This window comes from Octodon degus, unplaced genomic scaffold (genome assembly GCF_000260255.1).
Source record: "Octodon degus isolate 3935 unplaced genomic scaffold, OctDeg1.0 scaffold00007, whole genome shotgun sequence".
Classification (NCBI taxonomy): Eukaryota; Metazoa; Chordata; class Mammalia; order Rodentia; family Octodontidae; genus Octodon; species Octodon degus.
The window spans coordinates 26,200,458-26,227,089 of NW_004524583.1; the positions used below are offsets into that span (position 1 = coordinate 26,200,458).

Genomic DNA, 26,632 nt, shown 5'->3' on the forward strand with positions numbered 1-26,632 from the left:
CTGGGATTATAGGCATGTGCCACCATGCCTGGTTTCAGTGGCCAGCACAATACACCCAGAGTTCTGGGGCTAGCACGGCATACAGTAACAAGGATCGACACTGAGTCCTTAAGTTTGCCAGGCAGGCTCTTAGAACACTAAGTTATCTTCCCTGCTTGAAGTTCATATTTCCTGGAGGTCACTAATTATAAAATTTACCATTGGCATAAAATCCACTTTACACTGGTATTAAATTCATCACAAGCATTAAAATTATACAATCATTTCAACATGTATCTATGATTTTAGAAAAATATGGAAGTCATTTGCACTAAAATCAAAGAAAAAGGACTGGCGAGATAGCTCGGCAGACTAAGCACCTGCTTAGGCAAGCACAGGGACCAGGGTTCAATCGCCAGCATCAGCAGCAATGACGGCCCCACCCCAGGACACACGGATCCGGCCACCAAGACCAGGGCATGGTGGCACACGCCTGTCATCCCAGCACTGGGGAGGCTGAAAACAGGAGGATCACTATGAGTCCAAGCTACATAGTGAACCCCTGTACCAAATACATAAATAAAAATAAAAATAAATCAAAGGAAAGTACTAGCCCAAATAAACCTAAGTATGCTTGCCTCCTGAGGTAAACAGATTTTGCTTGACTAATTTATGATATAATTTATAATGTGCTGACACAAAATGGAAAGAATATTAAGTGAACTAGGACAAAAATGAGTAGGAAAAAATTGAAAAATAAAAGGCCAAGTGTTTCCTATGACAGAGAGGCTGAAGGTGAGCTGTACCACCTTTTTCAAGTACTTCTGGACCATGGTGGGAAGGGTCTACTGCCCCTTTCACCTGCGTGGTGTCTTCCAGTTTTATGTTGACAGGATGTGGTCTTGCAGCCCCATACATCAAAGTTATGCAATAGAAAGGTAATTTGTGTAGGCAGATGCTTCTCTTTGAAAGCTTCTGCTGAGGCTCTTCACCTAGGGGTCTTGTCCTACACCTGCAGGAGATGAGTGCAAATAAGCAAAACCTCTCCCTTTATGAAAAGGACTTCTTGACCAAGAAATGCAAGCCAGAACTCAGCAGGTAGTTCACAAGACCATGGGTGAGGCTAGGAGGGGGGTTAGAAAAGAAGGGAGAGGACCAAGAAAGGGAGGACCTGAGCAGCCCTGGGAGGACCTTCCGCACAAGCTGAAAAAACTACCCCAGGGACATCCAAGCAAAATGCCTCCCTCAGTCTCTGGCCTCCAAGTGACAGTCCAGGCTCTGCACAGTGATGGACAGAGCCATAGGCCAAACCAACCATTCCTGGACATAATGCCAGGATCACATATGTTGTTTTCTTGTTTCTTTTCTGTTTTTTCTTTCCTGCTGCATAGTCAGAGTAAACAAATAAGAATGGCGGAAACTGACTAATACCAATCCCTGCCTCACACCATTTAGCCAACCTACCAAACGCTTTTAGAAAGAATCAAGACACTGCCTATAAACACAATCATCCTATGAAAGCACATCAAAAGAAATCTTGAGTAAGACTTTTGAGACAGAGAGAGAGAGAGAGAGAGAGAGAGAGAGAGAGAGAGAGAATAGTGGTAAGCACAGGGACCAGGGCTCGATCCCAGGTGCCAAGTGCAGTGCTGACCCCACCCCCAGGGCACACTGAGCCAGCAATTGAGTCCGGGTGTGATGGTGCATGCCTGTAATCCCAGCGCTGGGGAGGCTTAAAACAGGAGGATCACTATGAATCCAAGCTGCCTGGTGAGATCCTGTACCAAATACATAAAGGGAAAAAAGAAAAAAAGAATTAAATATTACATAAAGGAACAAATTTCCTATGATGAATGTGATTGTTGTGTATAGCAAACATGTACTATTAAAACAAAATAAAATAAATAAATAAAATCCCAGGGGAATATAAAGCTACAAGGAAAAGAAAAATACAGGTGAAAGAGAACAACATTTTTCTTTTTCTGGATCCTAAAAAGTGGTAAACCATCAAAATATTATTTTCATGGCCTGAATGTTTTTTCTGTTCAGGATGATAATGTATGTGATAAAGGTGCCTAAGAGACTAAGAAGCAGCAGGAATAGGAAGCAGAGACTGAAACAAATGATCTTACCAAAGTTTTTAGCTCTTTTTATGATTCACATCCCTGAAAATGGCTACCTGCAAGTTTATTTGTAAAAGTCAACTTTTCATACTTGGAAACTATGAGTGGATTTCCACTTAAATCACACATACATGTGCGTGTGCACACTCACACAAACAAGCTTTGGTGGCCGATGGCTTTGCATTAAAGGAAGCATCGTCAATGTTCCCATCTGTCTTAGTTACTCTTCTCTCATTGCTGGGACAAATACCCGACACTCAAAATGAAGGAAGGAAAGGTTTATTTAGCTCACAGTTACTGGAGGTTTCAGTCCACACTCAGCTGGCTCCAAGGCAGAGCAGCACATAGCAGAGGGCAACCTTTCATGGCAGCGGCAAAGAGCAAGAGCACAAGGGAGGGGTAGCAGCAGCTCAAGCAGCTGGCTTCTCTTCCCACCTAATGTTGTAATGCAAATTACCTGCCCTGGGGCAGGTGCAGCAACCACACCCACAGTAATCAATCACAAATTCCAGAAGCCACCCCAAGACTGCATGAGGCTTTCGGGGGACACCTAGACACAAACCATAACACCATCTTAAGCTTCACATAGCAGCTACTACCTGCTGACTGAAGTGGGTGCCTACACCTGAGGCATGTTGCAGGCTTGAAGGAGGATCCTCTTTGCTTCCCAGAATGCCTCATCTCCATGATGACAGTACACCATATTTGCCTTGCTTAGCTGAAACAAAGACATTTCACTAGCCTTAATGATGTCTAGCTGACAGCCAATTCATTTGGGAATGAGCCTAATGATTTGTTAATAAGGGACACAGAAGTGGATTCCGTAGAACTAAGAAAAGAGACAGTGGCAAGTTATATTGAGCAATCATTCCTTCTTTCACAGACAGCAGGCAAAAGCTTCACAGAGAAAGTGTTCGAACTCTTTGATTTAAAATGATATAGCAAGGGGGCTGGTGAGATGGCTCAGTGGTCTAAAGCACCTACTTAGAACAAGCTTAGCAAAGCACAGGGACCGCGGTTCAATCCCCCAGCACCACATGCCAGCCAGCCCCGCCCCCTGGTGGGCTGAGCTGGCCAAACACACACACACACACACACAAATAAACAAAAATAAATAAAAATAAATAAAATGATATAGCCAAAATAAAGTTATCGATTCTTACATCTTAAAGAGAATTCTAAAGATCCCAGCCCAAATATCCCCTAGTTATCAGTCTAGGCTCTACCTTAAGATACCAGCGACTACCCGGAAGATACACAAGCCAGTTGTAACCAAGTTCTTTCCACAATTACCAACACCTCCACCCACGTCCTTCCATACCTGTGTGCGGCACCTGTTCATCCTTGTATTCTACAGTCATCAACAACCACTTTTTCACCCCCTAAAATGTGCTATCTGATACAGTAGGTCACAGGAAACACAAGGATGAGTAAGGAGAATATTAACACATACAACACAGTAACCAAGTAATCAGTTCCTCAGAATCCCCAAAGTAGATGACATTTGCATCAGATGGAGAAGAACGAGTGGGCATTCCACAGACAGACAAGAAAGAAGTGGGAGGAGGAAATCCAAACAGAGCCATGACTGTGTCAAGTCTTTAAAACATGAAGAAACACCACATCGTCAGGTGGAGATGAGCTCAGGGTGGTGGGGACAATAAGCACACAGGCAGCAGGAGAGATGGCAGAGGGTAAAACATGTACAAAGGTAGATATGAAGCCAAAAAGGGCACAGCTTCAGAGCCAAGCAAAGAAACTCATTTGGTCCTGTAAGCAAAGGAAGTGGACAACAGAGTTTTCGCTTAAATGGCCCCGTGCTGAGTTAATCGAATTGATTAGTATCCCCAAATTCAGCAGGACACTGTCTCCCACCAGGGATACTGGCTCAGTGGAGGTGCTGCTGGCTGGTACACGTAATCACGTTTGTGTTTCCGAAAGGTGTCTCTGAGGCCAGAGTGCAGAACAGACAGAAAGTGGAAAAGGCTACAAGAAAGGAGCTCCATAAAGATGCTCCGGTGACAGTTCACGTAGGACATGATGCAAACGGAGAACAAAGAGGGGTAAGTCCCACAGTCTCCTAGGAGACACGGGAGTGGAACCTTACTGCTGGCAGGGTGTGGGAACACAGTGAGACTAGGAGCAATTAAAGGAATTCTAAGCTAGACAACGAATGCTCTGAAATGACTGGGTGTTCTCATGGGCTCCGAGAGGAAAAAGTTGAAAGGACAGACATAGATCACAGGTGGTACGTGAGTCAGAAAGGAATATGGGTCCATGGTGGAACTGGAGAGAAGCACGGAGAAAAATGTAAGGGGTGCCTGGATGCCGACAGATCAGTCCACGATGCCTTTCTACATAGATGAGAAGCACTCAAGGCTCTAAGTGTTAAAGAGTTACTCAGAACCACGGCACAGTCGGCAACAAAGCCAGAGCTGTAAGATCCCCTCCCCAGGGGTTTCTTCCACTATATCACAATGATTCTTTTTAGGAATGTAAACAAACTTGGGGTGTTATCTACTTTTTTTGTTGCTGGAATAATGTACCCAACACTCACAAGTTAAAAAAGGGAAGATTTATTTCAGCTAACAGTTTGTAAAGGTTTCAGTCCGTGGTCCGCTGGCTGCAAGGCAGAGCGGCAAGGCAGGGGAGGACAAATCACGGGGGAGAAACAATCCGTGACAGCACAAGCAGAAAGGCGGTGGCAGTGAGCCTTCCTCTTTTTTTTCTATCCAGGGTACAAGCCTTTTATTCTATCCAGGGTGGGTTGTCCCACTCTCCACACCCAGAATACAGCTGATCAACCAGTGGACTAATGTAGTATTAGTCCCCGTATCCTAGTCCCATGATACAACTACCTCCTATAAGCCCCATTTAGGAGCACACATGAGGCTTTGGGGGAACATCTGTGATGTTTTTTGTTTTATTTTGTTTTTTGTTCTTTTAGCAGAACTGGGGATTGAATTCAAGCCCTTGTGCTTGCCAGGGAAGCGCTTACTCCACTGAGCCATCTTCCCGGCCCCCCCGGGGAACATCTAGATACAAGATATAACACCAGATTTGGTGGCATATGCCTGCAATCCCGGCACTCAGGAGGCTGAGACAGGAGGATCACAAATTCCAGGCCAGCCTTGGCTGCATAGAGAGTTTAGCTTAAGCTGCAGGGCAAGACAAAAAACATTTTTAAATCCCCCAAAACAAATTAGAACAACAGTTGTAATGGGTTAACTCACGTTTTAGGCTATAAATGTAAATCTTGTGCTTTCTATTATAAATGCACACTCACCCATCCTTTTAGATTGTTCAGTAAATAGTAGCTCTTACTATAGTTTGCTAGATAAAACTCCTACTTCACCAGTCCCTGTAAACAAAGTTAGATTACAGAGATGACTTCGAGAAAGGAAACTAAAGGGGTTTTAACTTCTTGTAACCTCCAGGCTATGCAAGGCTGCCTGCAGGTACTCAGGTACAAATTAACCAGGAACTGAAACGAAAGCCTCAGGAAATCTAGTTTGACTAGTGGTCACAATGATTCTAAAAGCTTTATTCTGTGTCAGATAATAAATTTGTTTATCAAACTCAATGTGGTTCCAGGGTTTAAAACCCCTCCCTGCTTCCTGAGCAGGCCGCCTTTTGGTCCTCTCCTGCGTGAGAGCAGATGGGGGGGTGGGGGGGTCCTGAGCTCAGTAATAAACCACTTTCTAAATTCCAACCTGGCTGACCTGGTTCCTATTCTGAGCGACCCATAACACAGTGAGCAATTTCAGCTTTCTGAACATTGAAAAACATAGAGGAGAAAGGTCCATAAATTAAGGGAAACTAGCAGTGAAGCCTGTCCGTGCTCCAAATATGTTGCTTTGGGTAATTTATTTATAACCTGGAATAGGTGAATATTTATTCTCTTTACACTAAGGAATATGGTTGGAAAGCTCATATTAGCTTTGAGGCCATTGTTTTGTAGTGTGATAAGCATATTTGAATGAATTAAATAAAGTTCAGACCCCAGAGTTAACTAAAAAATAAGGTAATAGTAGCAAAAATAATAAGGAGCTTACTTCTCCGGTGTCTTAGCTACAAAAAAGCAAGCAGTTGTTGCTCATTCATTAGAACATAGTTCTGCTGTCTTTAAACAACAAAGCTTTGACCTCCTAAAAAACGAGGCATTCAGATTTCCTAGCTTGTTAGCCATCCAAAAATCAACATTTGAGACTCTTAATAAATTGAATTCAGGCCTTCAACATATGATTAATGAGTCATGGGAAGCACAGAAAATACTAAGCTCACGTTTCTTATCAATATTTATTCCTTTATTATCTGCAGGGAATGTCCAGGACTGAATGGCAAGGGCGGTCCTTCCGCCGGCCAGGTCTTCTAACTTCTGCCTGGCTGGCTCTCAGGCGCATTCGTGGCCCTCAACTCCCTCAGGGAACCCGAAGCTTTGCTTTAATCCACACACCCAGGGGAGGAATGAACACAAAAGCAAGGGCAGGACAGGCTGCTTCACACGCAGCTTTATCTTCCGCATATCGTACACCAATAAAGTAGTCAAGAGTACTTGTCAGCTTCTCACGTATAAAAGAGAGGGAGCAGTTTTCATTTTCTCTCAGGAAAGAGATAATGACGGTAATATGAATCAGGATTAATTGTTTAGTTTCTTTAAATTACCTACATAAAATCAGGAACAGGGTAGTGTTTACACAGTCCAACAGGGTTGATGTCGGGGGAGCTCAGTTGTGCTTTAAGGAGGGCCTCTGGGGCCCTGAAGTGGAGAGAAGGATGTGGACCTTGCTTTCCCAGCCTGCGCCTCGATGCATCACTATCACGGGCACCTTCTCAGGATCCTCCCCGTCCTCCACTCAGCCAGGGCCCGTTACTTTCTATTGTCCCCCTGATTGCACCAATGTTTGTACCATAGTTACTTCATTGAGGGTGTTATCTGGTACATACATACATCTGTGGGTGTGTGTAGGTGTGCGTGCGTGCGTGCGTGTGTGCGTGCGTGTGTGTGTGTGTGTTACTAAGGGCTGACCCCACCCCAGGGTCTCCCATAGTAGGCAAGCACTCTAGAACTGACCCCAAGCCCAGCCTTGGGTCTAAGATTTCATATCTCCTATCCAACAGTGAACTCCAAAACCCGCGCTTGCGCTGGTTACCCCAGCCACCCCACGGTCCGTCAAGCACCTTACTTGCTGTCAGACGTCCAGCAATTATTTGTTCGGTAAGGAATGGAATGGTTAGCAGGAAACGGCTCCCCGCCCCCAGAGACTTGTTTTTCTGAAGACATATGTTATCGTATGAAGTGAAGGACTTGAGTTTGTAGTAGAGAAACTCCAGGTGCCCGGTTAATGCTAAGCTTCTAGTGCTTCTTGCCTTTTTCATCTGCGCACTTTCCTCAGCTTTTTAAAGTTAAGTTTATTGGTATATTTGAGGTCTACTTAATGATCACGTTCATCAGAGGGAAGCTGTACAATAGGGATTCTAGTTGACTGCAGCGACACCTGCTGCTCAATTGGAGGAAGTTCTTTTTTTTTCATTTGCTTATTTTAAATGATGCCAGCTGTCACCCTTGAGTCTCTAGTTACCTCTATTGTATAGAAAGAAGCCTTCCCTGCTCGTTTCATTACACACCCAGCAACTAATTAGACACAAAGTAGCACCTCTTGCCTGCAGCCTCCCTCCTCAGAGCCCCGTGGCTGAGGATGGGGTGTGACTGTCCCATCAGTTTGCCACCTTGGAAAAAACATCGCTAATGCAGCCCCCCTCTATCTGCATGCCACCTTGATGTCTATGTTTAGGCTTGTAAAAGTCCCACCTCTTTGAGAATGTGCCCCATAAACATGTGGCAAATCCAAACTAAATAAGTGAGGAGAGGAGGGGAAAAAAAAAAAAGAACAGGAAAGCCAGACTAGCACAAAGAAACATCCTCAGGCTATTTTGCAGATGTGACACACTGTTCTTTTCTTTTTTTGTATTTTAGAGAAGGGTCTACAGGGTGTTCAGGGGTCTCACTACTAGATCGGACTTAGTGATCCGCCTGTTTACAGCCTCCCAAGAGCTGGGATTATAGGCGCGCACTGCCACGCCCAGTCTCAATTGCTGTCTCGGTGTGCCCTGGGGGTGGGGCCGGCACGGCAGGCCTGCGGATGGAACCCCTGGCCCCTGCACCTGCTAGCATTGATATTTTCTAACTGTTGTTGACTTAAGTCACTATGGGGCTGCAGCTGGGGCTGGGGCTGGGGCTTATGCATGATGCCTTAGGTTCAGTCCCCAGTACCACAGGAAAAATTGTAAACAAGCAAATAAAACTCTTTTGAAAAAAGAAATCAGGACTGGAGAGATAGCTCTGCAGTCTAAGCACCTGCCTGGCAAGTGCAAGGACCCTGGTTCAATCCCTGCTACTGCATGCTGTGCCAGCCCCAGAACCACAGGTGCACCGTGTAGGCCACCAAAACTGGGCATAATGGTACACGCCTATAATCCCAGCACTAGGGTGGCCGAGACAGGAGGATCACTACGAGTCTGAGATGCATAGCGAGACCCTGTACCAAGTAAATAGCTTAATTCATTTTAAAAAGAAAAGAAAAAGAAATCACTCTGGAGTTGGGTGCAGCTCAGTGACGCACCTCCTACCGCACGTGAGGCCCTGGCTTTGATCCCCAACACCACATACAAGGTCACTGCACATCAGCCGCACCACTCGGGCAATCTCCTGGCTCATGGAGGCACTGGCTGTGATCATGGTGACACGCACCCCAAGCCGCCGTCCTCTGTCAAGCCACGCTCCCCCAGATACCTACCGCGTGTGCATATTCGTGTCAGTGCCTCTGATCACCAAAGCAGTGTGATCTTAACACGCCATCCCGTTACCTTCACTCAGCTCTTCACTTAATTAAAACAAACGGACTTCCTTTCCTCATCAGGAGAAGAAAACCCTGTAGCTACAATCTACCTTCACGCACGGACACATCATCCAACCTATGCTGGGAAGACATGTGAGATGACTGGGCTGAGCTCAATGGATTCTGTGTCTGCCCTGATCAAAAGGAAAGGACGTTAGAAAAGGAGAACACAGGAAAGCTGCAGGCCTAGTGATTCTGCCTGCTGGCTCTGCCCTTGGAACAAGTCACAAACAACCCTGGGTCTCAGTTTTCCCACTAAAATGAGGACACTCTTCCTTGTTTGTCTCAATGTTAAAGGCCAGTAGGAGAATACCAGAGCAGCGTTACCTGGAACCTGAACCACTGAGGAGGTTTATTTCGTTGGCATCTCCTTTGATGAACCAAGAAGCACAATATTTAAAAGGCTATCTGCAGGCTGTGTAGGGCCGCGGATGCGGGTCTGGATTACACAGGGTGAGTTGTGTAAGAATAAGGCCTACTTTAAGAGATACCAAGGGAGGGTTAGAAGACAATAAGAGGACAAAACTGATTACTATGCTAGGAAACACTTGGTAATACAGGACAAAAATAAGTACACCACACCTAAATACAGGATGATAGTTCGTGTAACTAACAGAGATATCATTTGTCAGATTGCTTATGCCCGTATTGAAGGGGATATGATGGTCTGTGCGGCATATGCACATGAACTACCAAAATACTTGGCCTAACAAGTTATGCTGCAGCGTATTGTACTGGCCTGCTGCTGTCCTGCAGGCTTCTCAATAGGCTTGACATGGATAAGATCTACGAAGGCCAGGTGGAGGTGACCAGAGATGAATACAATGTGGACAGCATCGATGGCAAACCCGGAGCCTTCACCTGCTACTTGGCTGCAGGCCTCGCCAGAACTACAACTGGTGATAAAGTTTTTTGTGCCCTAAAAGGTGCTGTGGATAGAGGCTTGTTTATCCCCCACAGTACCAAACATTCCCTGGTTAGGATTCTGAAAGTTCAATACAGAAGTACATCAGGGGGCTAGGGAGATGGCTCAGTAGAATAAGCACTTCCCTGGCAAGCGCAAGGACCTGAGTTCAATCCCCAGTTCTGCAAAAAAAAAAAAAAAGTACATCGGAAGCACATCATGGGTCAGAATGTTGCAGATTATATGCATTACTTAATGGAAGATGAAGATGCTTACACGAAACAGTTCTCTCAGTACATAAAGAACAATGAGAAAGAAAGAAAGAAAGAAAGAAAGAAAGAAAGAAAGAAAGAAAGAAAGAAAGAAAGAAAGAAAGAAAGAAAGGAACAATATAACTCCAGACATGATGGAGGAGATTTATAAGAAAGCTCATGCTGCTATATGAGAGAATCCAGTCTATAAAAAGAAGCTCAAGAGAGAAGTTAAAAAGAAGAGGTAGAACCATCCCAAAATGTCCCTTGCCCAGAAGAAAGATCAGGTAGCTCAAAAGAAGGCAAGCTTCCTCAGAGCTAAGGAGCAGGCTGCTGAGAGTTAAACCAAATTTCTATGAAGATTTTTCAGATAAAGATCAATAAACTTATTCATCGAGAAAAATAAAAATAAATAAAAGGCTAAATAGAAGAAGCACCCACAGAAATGTAGATTTTAAGGACACAAAAACCTGGACTTTTGCTCCAGAAGAATTACCTGAGGGGGTCAGTCACATCATGCCGGAACCCAGGGCTCCAGCTGCTGGGCCAGGCTCGCTGCAGGCACTGTCCTGGCCTAGTTAAGGGGCCTTCCACCTCCCCCAGTGTTTTGGCCACTTCCTTCTGAACCCACATTGCTAATTACAATTCTACCCTTTGTTTTTGCAGCAGGTCTATTTGTATACAGTCAGACTGTTCTATCAGAACCAAAATCCACAGATTGTAGATCTGTGGACAACTACCAATTGTAGGCTGTGACGTAACTTAGAGATTATAGACCAAGAGAGTCCTCTTCTCTTGGCTCTGTTGCTTGCTTTGCTGAACTACCTCTCTGGCTCTAAGATAATACAGACACTGCCTTCTACAGCTCAGCTGGCAGGCCTGCCTGGATTAGATTCACAGCTCCACTCGTCTCACTGATCTTCAGAAATCTAAGCCACCATCACTGCAAAGCTATAAGGAGCTGTCACTGGTGTCCCTGTCAGAGCTGCCTGTGTCCCCTGGCATGACATGGGCCCCTACACTCAGTTGATGACCTGAATTCTGACAGGACTGTCTCCCACACCAAGCCCTAGGACAGACACGCCCCTGCTGGTCCTCCCTGTCTGCCCCCACACCTAAGGCCTTCCTCGTGGCCTCAGCCTGCAGGACCACGCGCTGTCGCTGAGGTGCAGGCGCCCCTCCCACCATCTTTGATAGTGCATCTGCTGTACTGGAATAAGGGATGCACTCCGGGCAGCTCCTGTCCTTATCCTACATACTCCAGAAACTAAAGTGTATCATTAACCTGGGAGAAAGGGAAAATCTGAGAGCCTAAAAGGTAGGAAACAGTCAGCAGCCTTACCTAGAGATTACACGAGGAATAGCTGAACAGTGAAAAAATCCAGCCAGTTATCTTGTCACCTCCAAGACAACCAACCATTCCAAATCTCCTCACACAAACCTGTTAAACTAAGTAGTCAATTACATATTAGACAGACCACTGATACGCTGGAAACAGAAGGAGGAATCCACAAAGTTCTTTCAAAATCTGGGCTAGATTTTGAAATATAGGTGTTCCGCAGCTTGCAGTCGGGTTATGTCTCAGTACCCCACCCTGAACTACTTGAGCTGAAAATGCTTGGAGTCCCCTATCCTACCAAACACCCTAGCTTAGTGACACAGCGCACAGTACGGTGGCAGCGGCACCCTGTGTGATCGCTGATTGTGGAGCTGACAGGAAGCTGTGGTTGAGGTCCTTACCCAGCTTCCCGAGAGAGAACTGTACCACATATCATACCGGACAAGAAAAGGATCAAATTCAAACTTCCAGGGCTCCCCCTGAATGGCACGATCAAAAAATCTTAAGTCAAGGTAACAGGAGTCAGGACCTATCTGCAGGTTGGCTTTCACTTTCCCAAGAACATACTACTTTGAAATTTATTTTTGAAGGTATAAAATATAGTCTTTTTCTCAAATATCATCTTCATGGAAACTCCCAAAGTATAAATGGCACTTGAGCTTGCCCGGCTCCCTCCTACAATGCCTCCTTCTCCCTCCACCTACCCTTTAAGGCCTCGTGTGGGCTTCTTCATTCCACACACAGCCTACTGCACAATGTTTTGGTCATCATTCCTGACCTAATCAACCTACAAGCAGCTAAATGAGTACCACTCTCCTTGGGGTCTGTTTCTTTCAAGAAGTGCACCAGGGCAAAGAGCCCGAAAATGCTCAGAATTCACCAAGCTGGGACTGGGGAGAGAGCTCAGTAGAATAAGTGTTTGCCTGGCAAGCACAAGGGCCTGAGTTCAATCCCTGGTTCTGAAGCTCATGCTGCTATATGAGAGAATCCAGTCTATAAAAAGAAGCTCAAGAGAGAAGTTAAAAAGAAGAGGTAGAACCATCCCAAAATGTCCCTTGCCCAGAAGAAAGATCAGGTAGCTCAAAAGAAGGCAAGCTTCCTCAGAGCTAAGGAGCAGGCTGCTGAGAGTTAAACCAAATTTCTATGAAGATTTTTCAGATAAAGATCAATAAACTTATTCATCGAGAAAAATAAAAATAAATAAAAGGCTAAATAGAAGAAGCACCCACAGAAATGTAGATTTTAAGGACACAAAAACCTGGACTTTTGCTCCAGAAGAATGCCCTTACCTCATGCTTTTCTCCTTTTTGTTTCCAATAGGGTACAGACAAACTACCAAGGTTGCATAGACCCAAGAAAAAAGTGGAGACACTAAGGAAGGACAAATAAGGGATGGTGGACTGTGAAGAAGGCAAGAAATAAATCTACTATCTGGTGAAGACTGCAGCTACTGGCTACAGCAGCTCATATTCCCTGACAGAAACATGCCCACTTATCCAAACAGCACCGCTCAGCTCTTTAGTTACCAAGCTAGGCTTTCACAGTACAAGTGCTTTCAAACAAATTAAGTATTCTTGCCTTGGAACGTAAGGGAAAAAATCTTCACTTTGGGATAAAGAGATGATTGGCTGTTCTTGCACTGGAGCACTGGAGTCTCTGGGAACCCGCTACCCCCATCTGGGCTCTGTGTCGTTCACTGATTCCTTTGGAACTACTTTACACTTGTAGGTAACTGACAGCAACACAAGTAGTTCTCTAGACCAGCAGAGTACGTGTCCAGTGCAGAGACAGCCCCTGCCCCTGGGAAAAAAGTCAGTCTTGCACCATCTCTAAATTAATTTCAATGACTCTTTTGTTTGTTTGTCTTGCTTTTTGAGACAGTGTCTCACCGTGTAGGCTAGGCTGGCCTTGAACTCACAGCGATCCGCCCATAACCCAACCCCCGCAAGTGCTGGTATTGCAGGCATGTGCCACCACACTTGGCTTCAGTAGGTTTTTGTTTCGTTTTGGTTTTTTTGTTTGTTGTTGTTTTTTGTTTGTTTGTTTGTTTTGGCAGAACTGGGGATTGAACTTAGACCCTTGCATGGGCCAGGCTTACTCTACTGAGCTATCTCCCCAACCCCATTCAGTGGTTCTTGACACCACCTAAATCCATGGTCGCTTGGAGTGTCCTTGAAACTAACTGTGATCCTGATTCCTTAATCAATGAGTAGGATAAAATTTGTGATATGTGTTCATTTTGTATCTGTATGAGCTTCATGATTACCTCTTACTTTAGAATTTACTTTCCACCATGATTTATGATCCCACAAAAGTCACTAAGCCAAGACCGTGAAGGGAAAGGGTTCAGATGCAGTGAGAAGAACCGGTAAGAACGAGGTGCCTGTAGGTACCGGGGAGTCCAGGCAGACCTGCCTGGGACACAAATGAAGAACCCAAAGTACAGATGAAGAGAGGGAAGGGCTGGCCAAATAGCTCAGTGGATTCAAGTGCTGTAAGTAGACACAGAGGCCTGGGGTTCAACCCCTGGGCCTGCCGTGCGGGCCCCACCTCTGGGGCGTGCTGAGATGGCAACTGAGACTGGGCGTGGCGTCGTGTGCCTGTAATTGCGGCTCTTGGGAGGCTGTAAACAGGCAGATCACTACAAGTCAGATCTAGTAGTGAGACCCTGAGCAGTTCCTTAAAATAGACCCTTTCTTAAAATACAAAAGAAAAGAGAGAGGCAGAAAGAAGGCTACGAGACTGCACTGAAATCGAACTTCCTCACTTCAGAACTCCCCCACCCCTCTAAATAAGTGTCTTTAACCCCAGATGGTTTCCAAGGTTCAGGCCTGAGTAGTCAAGCCTAGGTGGCAAACACTGCCCACCTTGTGTTCGTGTCCAAGGTCCCCACCACCCATCTGCTCCTCAAGGGGCCAGGCTCAGCCTCCCCAGCTCCTGTGGGATGTGCGGTACCTTATCGGGCCTTCAGTAAGCAAACCCAGGTGGAGTATTCCGGATGCCTAGGGCTGACCTCACATCAAATCTTCTGTAGCCAAAAGCCACTGATATTACTTGGGGAATTTGCATGCAAGGATTGGTGTGAACGGTCAAATCTGCATCATTCCAAACAATGGCTCTCCTCTTTCAAGAGAAGCAGCTTACAAATTCAAAGCCCAACATTTCAGAAAGATTTCAACTCTGCAGGAGAGCTTACAAGGTGGCAGGTGTAAATCTAAAACAAAATCTCCTTAGTTGTGAACACTCCCTCATTTTAGGCTCCCTCTCCGGGTCTTGACAATGTGTGGGCCCGCAAGTTATTAAGAATATTCACATGAATGGTGAATGGAGACCCTTTCTTGACCACAGACTTATATTTTATGCCAGGTTCTGAAAAAGCTGAACCTGTTACTACTTTTCAAATGCTGAGATGAAGCTAACAAGTTAGCTGGCTGACCAGTTTCACTGGATCCCCACACTTAGCCTCGGAGCCGTCGCAACCCTTCACATGGTGTTTATATGAGACAGGACAATCACTTAATTGCGCTATGTTCTAAATCACAAACCAAAAAACTCTCTGATCCCAATTAACTAAACCAAATAAAATATGGGGGACTCCTTTCCAATTCTTTTTATTTATTTATTGTTTAATGTGTTTGGTTGTTACAGGGTCTCACTACGGAGCTCGGACTCATACTGATCCTCCTGTTTTTCAGCCTCCCCAGTGCTGGGATTAGAGACATGCGCCACTATGCCCACCTGACTCTGTGACTGGCTCAGCCCACCCTGCGGGCAGGGCTGACACGACATGTGGTGCCAGGGATGGAACTGCGGTCCCTGTCCTTGCCTAAGCTCGTCAAAGCAGGCACTTTAATCCACTAAACTATCTCGCCAGCAATATCTCTCCCCATTCTTAATATAGTGGGCCCACAGCCTTCTGTTAAGGCAATCACCTCAACTAGCATCATGGAGCACAAATCGAGAGATAAGGTCACGGCTTCATTATTTTTTTCATTTTTCTTAACACAATGGGAAACTCTGGGGCATCATATTTGTTTGTGTTTCTCTGTGTGTTTTCAAAGATAATTATTTATATTCCACTTCTTCCTCTCTAAAAAATGTTCCCAGTTCTCTTAATATCTATTGTTTAATTACCAGAAGAGCCTCCTACATCTTTTCACATTGTAATAATCCCCCAGCTGGTCCTATAAGTGCAACCTGATTACAAAGAAATTAACTCACAGCATTGTTCTCAGATGCAACGTGACCATGTTAAGGTTTTTATTAACTGTAGTTGATGAAAGATTATTTTCTGGCTTACCTCCAAGACTCCTTTTGTAGCTCTCTAAAAGAAAAGTGACTGCTGAATTTTCAGAAATGCATTCCTAAAGGAAAAATGAGATTCCCTCCCCCTACTTTCTTCTTCAGTATCATTTAATTAGAAATATATGAACAGAGGCTTCAATCTCTGGGAAGTATCAGCAAAATATTAACTCAAGATGAATATTTTGGAGCTGAGACATTTGGTAGATCTCCTCAAAAGATTTTCCTAATCATGGTGGCATAAGCACCTGCCTGGCAAGAACAAGGTCCTGAATTCAATTCCTGGTGCAAAAAAAAAAAAAGGGTTTTCCTAATCAACAGATCCAAAGTTATCTTTAGGGAATCTCTGATACAAGAACCAATACTCAGGACCTCTGATGGAACATTAAAGACATAGAAAGAAAATTTCACAAACTAGGACTTAAGCACTTTTAAAATGGTCTTACAACTGTAATTTTGTTGTAATAAGACACAAAAAGACAGTTGTGTTTTCTCTGATGAGGAAATCAAGAGGCAGAGGCAGGAATAATCTGAGTTAATAAATGTCTCACACCCACCTGGACGGGGCTATGGCTGTCTCCGAGCTCTGGCAGGAGCAGTTAAAGGCCTTGTCTCTACAAAGCTGTCTAATTAACTACTGGGACTCTTTTCAGCAGCTACATCACCCTACAAGAATGAAACGATCTGATTGTCACCTGCCTTAGAGACCAAGGCAACAAGGGGAGCTGACCAACATTTCCAATGTCTGCTCCATGCCAAATTGTTCAAAATGTAGAAGTGTTTCGTGTTTGTTCTAAAAGAGAACAAAAATTCTAAGATGTTCAATCATATTCTGGAGAACACCAGCCTCAAAATACTGTCCACGATTTCTAATGCAAAGGTCTTGATATGATTGGTTGATCACTAAAGATTTGGTAGATGTCAAAACCACTTGGGTGTGTGAGCCCCGCAGTAATCAGAACCGGAGAAAATTGAAGTCAGGCCAAGTTCCACGGTGACACAACACTCAGGTTCTGTGTCAGCTTAAGCATGATTCAGATCCCTCCCTAGCGGATCAGTTAGCCCCTTCCCATGAACCAAATGAACATCACACCACACACACACACACACACACACACACACACACACACGTTGCCACCCAGGATCAATGCAAGGAAGCACCTGCAGCCCACCCAGATCAGGGCTGGAATGTCTCAGGCAAGACTGGCTACCAGCTGGAAGACAACCCCCTTTCAAGCATCATCGATACTCGGTGTTCAGTGCTAGATGCTATTAGGCTCCCAAAAAGAGGAGCAAATGAGACCGTGAGATGGATGGAAATCACATAACACTGAAAATACCAACCAGTGGAACCTCTCAAGGGAGGGGCTCAGTGCCACTTAGGGCTCCCAGCGAAGGCTCAGCCAGACTTGAGAGTGGACAGGTGAAGAGGAAGGGGGGGTCATCCCAGGAAAAAGAGGAATGGCGAGGAGACGCGGCAGCAAGAATTGCAAGCAACTCTGCTCATTTAAGGCATAGTTCTCAGATATGGCAACTGGGACAAACGCTGCAGGAAGACAGATCACAGAGGTCTCTGCACTCATCCAGAGTGTAGAGAGGAGATAAATACATTCTGAAGTAATGTTCTTATCCTTCAACTTCTGAGTCCCCAAACTATCTGATCCAAATCTCTGCTTCCTTGCTTTAACACTGAATTTCTCCTTCACTTTTGCTGTGTCGTGTTTTCCTTTATAATGTTGACCCTTTGAATTTAAAAACAGCTTTGGCATCCTAGGACCAACTGGAGAGTCTGTTTAGGAGATCAAATTGAACCTATGACCACAGTACCTCAACCGCCAACCCTGGATGTCAGAAGACTCAGCTGGTGTGAGGGTTATTAACGTGCAAGCCTAGCTTCCCTGCCAGTCACACTTGGAGGAATTAGGAGACACTCTGGACAATCAAACTGTGCAAAGAGGTAGGTATGGCTGTCCCTGCTCCACAGCAGCATTCTACTAACTCTAGTTTATGAATTTCTGTCAACAGCATTTGAGAATCAGAGCTAACTTTGTGCGCATTTTCTCAAAAGTAGATTTAGGGGGGCAGGGAGATAGCTCAGTTGAGTAAGTGCTTGCCTGGCAAATGCAAGGTCCTGAGTTTGATCCCTGGTATGAAAAAAAAAAAGTAGATTTAGGGGAAGAAGAAAGGAATTTGTGGGCTTTCCCAGCAGACTTGGGCGACGGAAAATTTGTCTGTGTTCATCAACCAAGCGCTGCCTGTGAGTCCCAGGATTTTTGATGAGCAAGTCCTGCCAATTGAGGGCTGGCCAAACAGCTCAGCAGATTAAAACACCTGCAAGCAGGCACATGGGCTGGGGGTTTGATCCCCGGGCCTGCCATGCTGATGCTGCCCCTGAGGCGCACTGAGACAGCAATTGAGACTGGGCGTGGTGGTGCGCACCTGTAATCCCATAATCCCACCTCTTGGGAGGCTGTAAACAGGCGGATCACTACGAGTCTGATTTAGTAGTGAGACCCTGAACACCCTGTAGATCATTCCCTAAAATACAAAAAAAAAGTTCTGCCGATAGGTAAGAAAAATCACTGTCACTCTTCTCAAAGAACTTAGCCTAGTCCATAAAATTATCCATACTATCAATTCTTTCCTCTTTCCAAACACCTCAGCAAAGCCTACATTAAAGAAGAAAAAAAAAAGCTGGATTATGGTGAAAATCCAGAGTTGCTCATCAAAAGTCTCAGACACAGTAAAATAAAACACAGTCGGTTACATTCGCTCAGCTGGTGTTCTGCAGGCCGGGCCGGGCCTCTTTCTGAAGCCTGCATCTGACCATCTCTGTATCTGTAGTCCTCAGAGCACACCCATGAGCACAGCTCCAGTGAGCACGGAAACAAGTCTGTTCACTTTTGTGCATTTACCCAGTTGATAACCTACTTCACAGTTACAAGAAGATGTAGACTTGTAACAAAAATAGCTCCAACACAATGGGATAAAAATAGATGAAAAACACAAAATAAATGCATTTAAAATCCCAGGCTTCTTGATTCTTTGACCACAGGCATACAGATACATTTTCTCCTGCAGAATTCATCTATTACTAGTCTGCAAAGAACCCAAAGCTGCAAGGGAAAGATCTAAGAAGAAACAGTACCATGGATGTAGAAAACACCCTCTCTGCAGACCTAAAACCCCTTGCATGTTCGCGGCCATGCACAGGGAGAAACACATCTCTAAACTCTAGCACCGGAGAATCTCATATGCATGGAAGGGATCTGCACCCCAGCCCTCTGCTTCTCCTGTCCCACAAAAACAGTTCTGTTCTTTCCAAAGAAAGAGTGAGGGCCTCACCATCTAATCCAGAATCCCAACGGGTACAATCTCAAGAAGAGGAAAGATACTCAGGCATCTGAGAGATGCCCACCTTCCTCATCCGGGACACAGGTGTTTGGGTACAAACCTCTCCAGCCCACATTTAGGAATCTATCTTGTCACCATGGGCTACCTGGAAAAATTAAAGCCTGAATACTGACTTTAAGTTTGATGTCTTTGTGACTGAAAAATGCCGGAGTCTTTTCTTTTTAAGACACACTAATCTAACACAGATAATCATCAAAAGCGATGCAAGTACTACTGGGTATTTCATTAGTAATCCACACAAAAACTTCTAAAATCCTTTTTGTACCACCCTTCTACATAAACAGAAGTTGCCTCCCCCAGGAGGAAAGACCGAGATTCAGCTAGGACATTTCTCCTCTCCAGGTTGGCGCCGGCTCTCTGTAGCTATCTAGGAGCACACGTACAACCCCGACTGAGAACCCTGCTCTGGGGGCTTTGGGGAATGTGCCGTCGCTCGTTGTCCTAGTTACACTGGACAGAAGTTTCTTTCTCGTTCTCATTCCACACACATTTAATTACTTTAGGCCCGGCAGCTTCCTGAACAACCTTTTAAGCCACACACCAAGATACACTGACATTTGTTGCAGTAAGGAGTTGCTCGAAACCTCACACTCCCCCCGCCCTCGGCAAGGCTCTTTCTAGCTGTCAGAGTGTGTTGCACTATATTTAAGTGCTCAGTCTTAGCTATATGCTAAGTGTCTGAAACGAATAAGGGGGAGAAGGAAGAGCAGATAGCAAGCACGTGTAATGTTTTCGGGCTGAGAGTGCGACTTCCCGCCGGCCAAGCGCCCAGCTTCTGTGAAGGCCCACCCCCCCGGGCAATGGCCAAAGCGCCTGCTACTTCCTACCAACCCAAACCCACTTGTCTCACAGGCCTTGCCCTTTCACCTTATAAATGATGAGCCAATGAAGCTGATAAATCAATCTTTGATACAGCACAATAAATGACACTCTAATGAGTTATCCTACCCACACAGCAGTCCTGTATTCTTCTAGCACTTTCTGAAGACACAGCATTGCCACCCAAAGGAAGGCATTGAGTAGAGTTGGTGCAGGGTCGCCATGCTGCAGCAGGACAGCAATGATGGCGCTGAAGATGTTGCACTATTTGATGCAGAAGAAGAGACAGCTAACAGACCTAAAAGATCCAAAATCAGACATCTAGTGGCATCATTTTTCCATTTGTTCTTTCGAGTGAGTGTAATTATAGTCTATCTTCTATGTGACTTGCTCAGTGGCAGCTTTATTGCCTGGATGGTCACCATTATCTTCTTGTTATCATGTGACTTTGGGGCAACAAAGAATATCATAGGGGCCGGGGAGATGGCTCAGTGAAATAAGTGCTTCCTTGGTAATCACAAGGGCCTGAGTTCAATCCTAAGTTCCGAAAAAAAAAAAAAAAAAGTACTGAGGTTCTACGGCACAAACAAGTGTGCAACCAAAGTTCAAAAAAAAAAAAAAAAGAATATCACAGGTAGACTAATGGTTGGCCTGCGTTGGTGGAATCCTACTGACGAGGATGGAAGGAGCCACTGGGTACCTGACTCCAGGAAGGCAACTTCTCAAAAGCGTTTCAGAGGCTGAAGCCAGAGTATTTCGGCTAGGACTTATTGCCTGTCCAGTCCTGTGGGGGACACTGGCCTTCAGCGCTCTCTTCTTCTTCAGAGTAACGTGGCGGGCGGTGGTTATCACGGGTGTGGTGCTGCAAGGTGCCAACCTGGACGGTTACATCAGGTATCAGGTGGGCTGCAGGAAGAATTTAACCAGCGTGCCTACCTCATATCTCGGAAAGCAGTTTTTGAAGACAAAACAGTGGAGATGGCCAGAATTCCTGAGTAAAGAGAAAACTTAAGTGTTCTGTTACCTCTGGGAACAAATGAAGAGATGCTTGGTTCTGAACTGTTTCCAGATCCATCCATTTTGCAAAGAGGATGGGGTTGGGGAGATGGCTCAGCAGAATAAGTGCTTGCCTGGTAAGCACAAGTGTCTGAGTTCAATCCCCAGTTCCGAAAAAAAAAAAAGAAAAAAAAAAGGAGTGTTGGGTTTGTTTTCTACTTAAAAGCCTTATTAAAAAAAAAAAATATGAAACAGGTTTCATATTGTTTTTAGATTTTTTTCTATTTTCTGGGGTTAGAAAGTATAGTATCATCAGACGCATTTCAATATTTTATAGTACACATGTGTATGCACAGCTACGTAATGGCAACATATCCCAAATTAATGTGTTCGTTTAGATACGTAACAGATTTTTACATTTTGATCCATAGAGCACAGGAGGATATTCTTAGTCTGTTTCATATTTCTGTGTGCTTACATATTATTGCTGTAAATTATTTTCAACAGTAAGGTTTTTTGGGGGAGTTGGGTTTTTTTGTTTTTTGTTTGTTTTTTTTTAAGATAGGGTTACAAGGCCAGGGAGATGGCTCAGTGGAATAAGCGCTTCCCTGGCAAGCGCAAGGGCCTGAGTTCAATCCCCGGTTCCACAAAAAACAACAACAACAAAACAGATAGGGTTACAGGGTGTACAGGGTCTCACTGTGTAGACCAGACTTGTAGTGACCCTCCTGTTCACAGCCTCCCAAGTGCTGGAATCGCAGGCAAGCTCCACCACGCCCAGTCTCAATCGCCATCTCAGCGTGCCCAGGTGGCAGGGCCAGCACAGGAGCCCAGGGATTGAACTCCTGGCCCCTGCATAATCCACTGAGCTACTTGGCCAGCCTTCAAAAGTAACTTTTGATTCCATATAAAAATGAGTATTTTGGGTTCTATATGAGCTAAGAAAGTTAATATGGACTTTACGGTTAAATTTCTTAATTTAGAAATATATGCAAGCAGGTAAAATCCAGGCCAGTAGTGTTGACTAATTTTTAAAATTGTGTTTTTGTTTTTGAGGCCAATAATATCTAAATAGAATCTTCATAGTTTATGTTTAAGGTGTACCCAGGGATTGCTGCTGTTTTATTTTAGGGAAAGGATAGTGAACTTCTGCTTTGGAAAATTCCTGGAACCCTCTTCTGTGATTCTTGGACTAATAAATCTTTTACTACTAAAAAAATATTATTCTTACAATAATAACTATCAAAACTGTCCTATTAATCAGCTGTGAAACTGTCTCATTCATATTTATTTCTCAATAAAAAATAAATATATATAAAATAAATAAATAAAAATAAAATCAAAAAAATAATAATGAGAATAATCTTTTGAATATTGGCATAATAAATACCTAAAAGACATTTTATTTTATGAATCTAGTTTTTTCTGCTATAACGGGAATATTGTAAATTACATGTTTGTACTAATGGTATTTCTTTTTTTTTTATTAGTGGTATTTCTTAAACCAAAACATGCAACTAAACTAATCTACAAACTATTGTAGGCATCTATAAATTCTGTTGCAGATACTGTAAAGTTCGTTGGAATCTTAATCAGCAGATTATATTGTGAATGTATTTATTTATTTTTTTTAATTTTTTATTTATTTATGTGTGTATGTGTGTGTGTGGCCAGCTCAGCCCACCAGGGGGCGGGTGGGCTGGCATGTGGTGCTGGGGGATTGAACCGCGGTCCCTGTGCTTTGCTAAGCTTGTTCTAAGTAGGTGCTTTAGACCACTGAGCCATCTCACCAGCCCATTGTGAATGTATTTATACATTGTTAAAATATTTTAAAGATGTTTTGTTAAATTGAATAAGTTGGGCCCAGGGAGCTGGCTCAGTAGAGTAAGAGTTTGCCTGGCAAGCACAGGGTCCTGAGTTTAATCCCTGGTACAAAAAAAAAAAAAGCTAAAAATTAAATAAATAAATTGGATAAGTGTCTTTTGGAGTAGGAATTTGAAAAGTACATAACTTCATATTTGTATAAAGCTCTATTGTTTACAAAGCAAAACAAACAAACAAAAACAAACAAAGGGAGGCACTGCTACAGGAAAGTAGGCACCGTGTCAAGGCACGGGTGATATACACTCCAGGATCTGGCAAGGCACCCCCGAGGTCGCGGCTCACAGAGGCCACCCTGCTCACAAGAGGCCATTGAGCTTCCTGCTGTGGCACTGCTTGGCCATGGAGCTCTCATCTGCAGGGTCACTCTCTGCTCCCTGGTGATTCAGGACATGGGTCACATGCAGCCATTCACAGTTTCCATAACATGCAGCACCGCTTAGCAGGCGCTCGGCAAAGGTCTGCTGAGATACAAGGCATGTCTGCCCGTCCCTGCTTGGAGCTACACACAGCCCTCAACAACTAGCTGAGGGTGTCACCAGGCTTTTAAGATTCCAGAGGAAAGCATTCTGTTTTCTCAGTCAAGTGTTCATTCCAATGGGACACAAAGACTTTCGAAAAAGTGAAGACAGCTGAACTAAGTTTTTCTAAGTTTTTAGAAGCCTTATCTCTTTAGAACATCCGGGACTTTAAAGTGGTCTAAATGATCCCCTCCTGAGGACCAAAACAAACTGAAACAATACCACCCTCGAGCTGTCATCCAGAGCTCATGAACTCAAAACAAATTAACAGTAAAGACATTAGTTTTTCAAAATTGGTTACAGGATTCTTAGAGGAAAGAAGAGACATACTAGGTATAATAAAAAAAATACAGTGAATCTTTAATTTTTTAGAATGTATTACAGTAAAAGACACATTAACATTAGTGTCTCTCAAAATCCCCGTACTCCACACATCCACGCTTGGAGCACACGCACATTATTGATGCTACTCTCTGAAACAGTTCTAGAAGTCCTTTTGCATGAGCATCTTCAGAAGCTACCTCGATGTTCTGAACTGATTCAATAATTACCTTTCATGATCATTTTGACTTTGGGGACGAGCCAAGGTACACGCAGTGCCAGATGTGGTGAAGAGAGTGGCAGATGAAGGCGTACCAATACATTCCCATGTGCCTGCCTTTCCCCGGAAGGGTACTCAGCAAGAACAACAGGATAGAACAGGTGTGTTCAAAGAAAAGAGTGTTTTGAAGGGGATAAATGACTGTAGTACATTCTTAAAAAATTAAAGATTCACTGTATTTTTTAACTATATGTCTCTTTTTTCCGCTAAGAATCTTTTACTGTATTACATTTTTTAAAATTTAAGCATTGACAGGGCTTGTGAGATGGCTCAGTGGTCTAAAGCACCTACTTAGAACAAGCTTAGCAAAGCACAGGGACCGCGGTTCGATCCCCCAGCACCACATGCCAGGCAGCACCGCCCCCTGGTGGGCTGAGCTGGCCACACACACACACAATAAATAAATAAATGTAAAAAAAAATCTAAAAAAAAAGCATTGACCATATATTTTGATCACTCCTTATAGAGAAGTATCTACGATTTGAGAAGAAAACTAAAGACACAGAAATCTATGACAGGCATGGAGATTGCCCCCATCTCACCCATCCTACAAACCACGTGACCACGCGCCCTGCCACTGAGGGCTGAGAAATGGGCGTGTGGCCCAATCTCATCAGTGAGAGACGACACAAAGTCCAATGCTTGGTTCCTAGAAAGGCTCTTTTTCTCTTACAAAAGAAGCAGAAGAATAAGAAGTAAAGCCATGCTGTTATGTCGAGCTGTAGGGGACTCAGGTCAACAATTTCTGACATTGCCAGTGAAGCGGAAGACCCAATACTATTATGGACTACTGGACTATTTTAGAATATTTTGCTGAGTTAACACACCTATAATATTCAAATAATGGAACTTAACAAAAAAAGGGGATACAGATGAATGTCCATTTTGTATCTGTGTATTCAAAATGGTTAGGATAGATATATAGTTACATTCTCTTAATGAATAGAGTGATTTGTTCTAATGGTGTTTGTAAATAGGATATCAAGTCCGCATCTTATACAGCAATTAAGCACTAGGAAGAATGTATACAATGTGTTGATTATTGAAACTGTCCTACCAATTTGGTTTGAAACTGTCTCATTGCAATTTCTCAATAAAATTACGGAAAAAAAACAAAAGACAAAAGAAGCAGAAGAAAAGACGGTTGCCTTCTTTCTGTGACAATTCCTGCCCAGTGTGGCTCCTGCCGGGTGTGGCCCTTGAATCCCAGCAGTCAGCACCACTACAAGGAAGCCACTGGGCAAAGTCGGCTCTCCACGACAGCCCAGCAGCAAGACGGAAAAAAGCCCGAGTCCCAGTGACAGCCAAACCCAGGCGCTTCATCTAGACTTCTTGTTTCCACAGAAAACATTTGTTGTGGCTCTTTAACCCAAGTAAAGCTAAGGTTTCTATTCCTATAACTGAAGACACCTTAGTGGGTGTAGAAACCAAAGACAGCAAAGAATCTCCAGGCATTGAGTACACTGCAAATGTTTAAACCCTGCAATGGATACACTGGCTTACCCGTGGTCGTACTGATTTTATGCTTTAAAGCAGATAACTGTACGAAGTATTATAGCAATAGGATAAACAGCACCATGTGTAGCAGTGGATGCTCCCTTTACAGGCTCTGGCCAATACATTTAAAAATGAACTCGTGAGGTAACAGAAAAATGAACTCTGCATGTGTGCACAGGGGCCGGCCTCCCGCTTCGCACCAACGCCTCAGGCAGCGCCGCCTAGTCCTAATCCGGGCCTCATTCCTGTACTCTGGCAACGCACAGTTCTCTGCAGCGAGACCGTGCACGGGACTGAGCTCTCTGGGACAGCACTGACAACACAAGTGCGGGAGCTTCCCGACACCGATCTACAGCTCTCTGTGCCTTAGAAAGTCGTGTGCGTTCGCTCTCTTGACAGCTCACGGGAAATGAGACCACGAGCTATTCCAAGAGTTCGCACTGCATTCTGAGTCAGTCCCAACTACCCACCTCAATCTGTTCGTTTAAAAAATTACATGGGTTTTAGCATTTGCTCTGGAATGCCATTCACATTGTAAAAATGGAGGTGGTAGTCTGTACGGAAAATAACCCACTTAAAATAGGAATGAAAGCAGGTGTGGAGGCGCATGCCCTCGCCTCGGCGCTGCGGGAGACTGGGGGAGGAGGGCGGCAAGTCTGAGCCCAGCCCCGGCACCTCAGTGCGTACTGAGGCCTCGTCTCAAAAAAATATTTCTACAGGCTGGGGATATAGCTGGGTGCAAAGGCCCTGGGTTTGACCCCCAGTAGTGAGGGGGGAGAAAGAATAAGGCAGACAAAGTGTTAATATAATAAGTAGGACTTTTTATGTATTTGGTACAGGGTCTCGATCTGCAGCTTGGAACTCATAGTGATCCTCCTGCTTTCAGCCTCCCCAGCGCTGGGATTATAGGGGTGCACCACCATGCCTGGACTGGGTTCCTGCCTCAGCATGCCTGGGGATGGGGCCAGCGCAGCATGTGCCAGGGATAGAACACCCTCCCTGCATTTACCTAAGAAGGTGCTTAGTCCGCTGAGTTATTTCGCCAGGCCAGGACTTTTTTTTTTCCTTTTTTTTTTTTTTTTTTTTTTTTTTTTTTTGGTGGAACT

General features: G+C 44.4%; 1 protein-coding gene and 1 pseudogene across 1 annotated transcript in view; one reads left to right on the forward strand and one right to left on the reverse strand.

Moving 5' to 3' along the window:
• The window catches only part of CUNH14orf37 (chromosome unknown C14orf37 homolog), a 130,422-nt gene that overhangs the window by 56,879 nt on the left and 46,911 nt on the right, over positions 1–26,632 (reverse strand). The gene's annotated exons all lie outside the window — the stretch shown is intronic.
• LOC105743490 lies at positions 20,253–21,025 on the forward strand (annotated as a pseudogene).